The sequence below is a fragment of the Haliotis asinina genome, chromosome 15 (genome assembly GCF_037392515.1).
Source record: "Haliotis asinina isolate JCU_RB_2024 chromosome 15, JCU_Hal_asi_v2, whole genome shotgun sequence".
NCBI classification, from domain to species: domain Eukaryota; kingdom Metazoa; phylum Mollusca; class Gastropoda; order Lepetellida; family Haliotidae; genus Haliotis; species Haliotis asinina.
This window is the reverse complement of record NC_090294.1, coordinates 45,838,156-45,844,826: the sequence shown is the minus strand read 5'-3', so window position 1 is coordinate 45,844,826 and position 6,671 is coordinate 45,838,156. Positions and strand designations below refer to the sequence as shown.

General features: G+C 41.3%; 1 pseudogene; it reads right to left on the bottom strand.

The window, feature by feature from the left end:
• Nucleotides 1-567: 567 nt before the first annotated feature.
• Nucleotides 568-5,806, bottom strand: LOC137266400 (uncharacterized; annotated as a pseudogene).
• Nucleotides 5,807-6,671: the final 865 nt, after the last annotated feature.

Here is a 6,671-nt window from a genome sequence, read left to right as displayed (position 1 = left end):
CATTCATTTCAAGGTATGTGCACTGTATAACATTTGAAGAGATGTCACAGATAATGACGGGATCTGCTAGGGTCAAGAGGTCAGTGTTGGGGCAAGTAGTTAGTGCATTCGTGCATACTAGGGTCACACTGAACAGCTGAGATCACACAGACTAGACAACACCATGCATGTGCTCCACCTTGGCCCCATGAAAGATATCATGAATGAGTATGATTTTACGCCGCTTTAGCACTATCCCAGAAATGTCACTGCAAGGGACACTCGATATGGGCTACACACAATGTACCAACATGGGGAATTGAACCCGGATCTTCCACGTGACGAGAGAACGCAATAACCTCTAGGCTACCCCATCGCCCCTCAGGATATCAGATGTATGCCGACCTTGTACAACTCAACATTTCTTGATCCATATTGCGGTGTGAACACATTTGGTCAAGTGTTTCAAAAGAATGTACGTATGGTAATCCACAGAAGCGTCAGGACTCGACTCAAGATTGTTAGGTATACAAATCAGCTCGAGGTTGTTCCTCACCAGGTGGCAATGTTAAGCATACAAATACGTCATTGCATCCAACTGACAAATTTTATTTCGGAATGTAAGTTTAGCCAACAACCGGATTGCTAGAATATTTAGAGCAATACGCGTCATATTCTTTTCTGGCCCACGGATTTGTCTCTTTGAAGGCTGTATTGACAGCCGAATACTTCAACAGGGCTGACTTCAGTTTAGCTTCCGCTGGACCCTTGAACTGAACAAAGGACATTTGCTCCCCTGCTGGGCCCTTAGCATACACATAGTTGAAACCTTTCAGCGGCCCATCAGTGAACTCTTCACTGTATTGTGATAAGGGAACGCTAGCCCCTAATGTCTGCACATCAACGACTCTGTTGATCTTAAACTCCGGGGACGGATTCCTGGCAGCCTTTCGCTCTGCGCTCTGTAGGAATTTGTTCAGATCAACACTTGAGTCAACGAAGAAGGCGACGTGCATGTTGTTGATGTAGGCAGGACTACTCCAGTTGTACCTGGGATTGAACTTGGGATCTGACAAAGATTTACCAGCAGTGTACTCGACATTCTTCACTACGTGGTTATCAAACAGGTTAAATCTAAGATCACTTCTGTCAGGTCCTGCCAGAGAGATATTTGGAACCCCTATTTGTCCAATGTCCACTCCCCAAGATTCTGCATCAAGAATTTCTTTCTGGAACAACATGTTTTGAACATCATCTCCCTGAAGGCCGATGCCCACCAGTGGTTTACGAACCAAGTCTGCACCAAGGACCTGTGTGTAGAAGTTGACGGACTTCTGAAGATCATCTGTTCTTACAGCAAACTCGAATATTCCATAAGTCTGACCACTGACTCCAGCAGCTTTTTTCCATCGATTGTCAGGCTGGTTGTTCAAGAGGGCTGTCGCCACTCCTTGTCGTTGGCAGTATTCACTGCCAAGATAATATTTGTATGCTTTCGTAATTCTGTTGAGTTCGAGTCGCTCTCCCCTAGGACCTTTAAAAAATGCCATTGATAAACCATCAAAGGGTCCACTGTTGAAGGTAATACCAAGTTCTTTCTCGGGAACGGCTAGTCGCTCAGCCTCACTGTGAACTGTTACTGGTCTGTTGACCTTGACCTCATCAAAACCTAAATTACGTGATCTTTTTTCAAGTTCAGCGATGTAGTGGTTGAAATCCACGTCGTCCTTGACCCAGAAGCATACCATTGGGGCTCCAATATAGGCAGAACTGGTGCGACGGTCACGCAAGTCGAAGACCAACGACGATGATTTTTCAACATACTCTACCAGCTGGATAATGCTGTTATCAAAGATGATGAAGTTCCCTCGCACCTTCAAATGCAAATACATATATTATCATTTACACCGAGCCAGTGATACAATATCTTTATATCATAATACTTATGACTATTTATTCAAGAGAATGGATTGGGTACAATTTATTCCTACTTAGTGAAACCCTCTCTTATTTACAGTGCTTGCATGCAAAAGTGAAACAAACTATAGGAACAGGGACAGAAAGGTATATACAAAAGGCGAATAATACACTGAAATTAAAGTAATACATTGAATACATTAATTATTTAGATTATATACATTATATCAAATCATGAACCGTTTGAAGTTTGATATATATTTTTGAACTTTTTTATTATTTCAATTTGAACATCATAAACACTCTACATACCGAAGCAAACTTTCTAAGTGGTAAGACGTTTTGATGACATCATTTCCTGTTCATATTTAACATGACAACTTCAGATTAAAGATTTTGTGTCTGTGATATGAACTTAAATGATCAAAGGTAATCGGATGGTTATTCGACAGATACCGATGCACGCATTTATGATAAACCAACTCGAGAAGATCCGGGCTAGAATAGGTCCTCAGTAACCTATGCTTGCCATGGAAGGCGACTCTGCTTGTCGTAAGAGGCGACTAACGGGATCGGGTGGTCAGACTCGCTCACTTGGCTGACACAGCCATTTTTATCAGTAAGATACGCACCAACACGAATGCCTGGTTAAAAGAATCTCTTCTGTCAGATTGTTTGCCGATACATGTACTGGTAAATAAGTTCCCAATCTATGTTCATGCTGTTGTTCACTGGATTGTCTGGTTCAGACTCGATTATTTACAGGCCGCCGTCATGTAGATGGAATACTGCCCAGTGCCGGGTAAAATTAAACTTACTCACTCACTCACTTACTCACTCACTCATTCACTCATCTTCACCTACGTTAGCTGAAGAACATTTGATTTGTTAATTAATATCCTTTTCATATCCTTCTAATATCCTTTAAAATTCATTATATTAAATGAGTGCGACGGGAAAACTAAACTCGCTCACTCACTAAATCAAAATGTGGGTTTTTGTTTTTTGCACACAACTAATCATTAAGGAAAATATTGATACAGTTGAGTTATTTTTTCAGGATAATATCTTTAGACATGCACAGACATTTATGAAGTGGTGAATGTTTAAATATACAAAACAAGTACGTGCACTGGTGTTTCTGGAAACGGAACAGACCCCGAAGACACACATCCCCTTATTGAGTGAGTGAGCCAGTGCACTCAGCAATAGTCCAGTTATATGGCGGCGGTCTGTAAATAATCGAGTCTGGACCAGATAATACAGTGATCAACAGTATGAGCATCGATCTGCACAATTCTGTCAACCAAGTCAGCGAGCCTGACCACCCGATCCCGTTAGTCGCATCTTACGACAAGCAGAGTCGCCTTTTATGGCAAGCATGGGTTGCTGAAGGCCTATTCTATCCCGTCCATTCCCGTATTGAAATTACCAGAGTAAACAGTTCTTCAAAACAGCAAGAGGACAACGGCGATTTGAAGAGATGCCAAGACTGAGTTTACAAGAATGAGAGCATGCTCACGGAGTACCCGAGGAAGTGGACAGCCGTTGTCAAACGTTTCTATATCTACAGGTAACAATTCTCCACCAGAATAATTTACCCTTGAAACAGATTGACAAGTCTCACAAATTGGAATGTCACACCCCATACACAGGTGAGACAGGTAACAGTGACTGCAGCAGCCATGGTCGGTAGACATGAGAGACAACTTCACCCCAGTTCAGTCATCCAACAGCTTGAAGAAGCTAGAGTGCGTCAGTGGCGTCCTTACGGTGTCGTGTTTTGCAATCCCGTAACGTCTGACCTCAATTTCTCAAACATGACAACCATGGCTTTCCTTCTGTTGATCTGACGAGTCTTACTACATTCATTTGCGGATGATAACGCGAGTATGCAGGACGTCGTGAAAGTTGAACTAATGCTAGACAACAAAGGCTGTGTTGTGATTGCAGTCTCATGGTCCGGGGAGCATTATACGAACGTTTCAGCAGCGTCCATCGTGTAAACCATGGTAATCTGACAACACCGTGTAATGTGGATCAATGTTCCTTAAGACCTCAGGTGCTCTGTTCCGACGTCAACATTGTCGGTTGATTTCCAACATACAATGACACGTCCCCGTGTTTCTGGAATGACGCAGAACGTGACCCAACAGTTTGGACTGAACTGACTATTCACAAGATGTGATTCCCACGGACCATTTGTGGGATGACCTGGCGATGTGGATTAACAGATTCCAAACTGACGTAAAACCTTGTCAGCTCTGTGGTAAATTGTACCAACGTCGGTACATGCCAAATCCTTCTTCTCCAACACAGATGCTGTTAGTAGAGTGTATGCTGGAGCTATTCTTCGAAGAATAGTTTTAATTCACGTGTTGAAATTTTGAAATTCCTCAAACTGAAGGTCACGTACACACTCATAGTTATCATTCCAACTTCGTCCTGTGCTAAGGAAACTAGACATAGTAAATGCCATTCAACACTGTTCTCTGAACTACATTAGAGGATAAACAATCATCAACAAATTCCTTATCCATGTTATGTAGATTCAATGTTATAAGTTCAAGTTGTAATAACTACATTATCGAGACCTCGACTGCGCAACCTTAGCATATGCTACCATGCAGATTGATTGATTGATCATTAAAAGTTTAATGGGTATTCTGACAACTAGACCCATTTACACTTTGCCCATAACGAGTTGTTAAGTTTTAAAACCTATATAAAGAAGAAGAGCTTCTACATGCGTTTATACGTGATCAGGAATGGCATTCAGAACTTCATTTCGAACAATATTTCTTGAGCACAATAGTGATGAGATGTCAGTTTTGTGAGTTGTAAGAGATTCCACCATCGCCCTACGATGATGTAAGTATTTTTGGCAATGCAGTGAATAATGCGCCCCACTATCTACTTGATAACACTGCAATTTGAGGAAATATTTTAATCACTAATGCTGAGATACTCACCAACACGAATGCCTGAGACGAAGTCTGGTTAAAAGAATCTGTTCTCTCAGATTGTTTGCAGATACTAGTAAATAAGTCAGAAAAGTCTCAGTGCCATACAGATGGCGCCAGTATATCACCTTATGACTTCTCTTGTCCTATATACATGCATTAATATTCTAAGGGAAGATCGTACTAGTGATTATTGCAATAACCAGAGTAAAATCTTTATCGAAGATGAGTACCATTTTATTTCGATTTGCCCTAAATATTCACAGTTAGGTATTAAAGGCTCCTATTTAGGTTAGACAAAGTGTTCATAAGTTTATATTACTGTTTAGATATTCCAGTAAATCTGACTTGCGAAACTCAGCTAAATGCATAAAACCTTGCAATGAAGTGAGAACTCAAAATATAAAACATTGTCCAGGCTCCATAAATTGGCTGTAAATATATCTTATGTCTTTTACAGGTCTGCACACCGTGAGCTTTGGGGACGAGGAACACAATTGTCCAAAATAATAAATTCTTTCTTTATGTGCTGTCGTTATAAGAGCTGTCATATCAAATATACCATATTGCTGACTGCAGTTATCGCGCTTTTACTGACCTCATGAATATCTCCATTGTATATGTACTGACCTCGTGAGTACCGTTATCCCTTATATCTGGTACTCCCAGCTGGGCAGGGACAGTCCCTTGTGTTCTGGCGTCCAGGATCTCCTTTTGGAACATCCGGTAGTAGTGAGAGTCTTCACTGAAGGTGAAGGTCAACTCTGGCACCAGCATCCCTCCCATAACCTGAGTGTAGAACTGTGTGGACGCCGTCAAGTTATCCGTCGTCACGGAGATGTAGGCGATACCATGGACATGGCAAGTTGCACGTAAGCAACGACCAGCAGCAATGTTGATGTTGACAGCAGCATTGTTCCAGTTGAAGTGAAGAAGATGATTAACATTCACTTATATATGTTAGCTTGATGACGAAATGTGACAAAGAAATCTGTTGAGTCATTCTAAGTCGTGAGATTGCATCATATTTAAAGAGATAAGATAGCAAATCAGGTTGTAACGCTGGGGATGGTGAAGATCTAAACTGCAATTATGCAATGTTCCAGCGCTTTAAAAAGAACTTTTTGTCATTTCAAGCGATAAGAGCCTGCGTTCCGGTGACTATCTTATTTAACATCAAAGGATAGCAATTATACACAAATATTAGAAGGATATTAATTATACACAAATCAAATGTTTGTCAACTAACGTAGTTTAAGATGGGTGATTGAGTTTACTTTTACGCCGCACTCAGCAATATTCCAGGTATATGGTGGCCGTCTGTAAATAATCGAGTCTGGACCAATGCAGTGATCAGCACGCATCAGCATTTATCTGCGCAGTTGGGACACGATGACATGTGTCAAAGAAGTTGAGGAGCCTGACCATCCGATCCTGATAGTTGCCTCTTACGACAAACATGGGTTACTGAAGATCAGTCCTAATCCGGATCTTTGTCGGATAGAGTAAATTTGGAATGACCGTATAAATGGCAAAACCATTTCCACAGTCAGCATCCGTACGAAATATCTGCCAAGAGCAGTCATTGTAGGACTCCGACTGTACCATGAGGATGTGTTTGTGAGTCACTATCGACATAGAGATGACACAAGGTGCTTGCGAAAATGTGAGCGTATCCTGTTCTACCGGTGGGAAATGTCATAAACACATGCAAAGACTAAGAAACTCTTCATTTGATAAAACATAGGGAATGTGGGGAATAAGAAAGAGCATCGGACATATTTTAGTCAGTGATGCGTTTTATAAAGAACA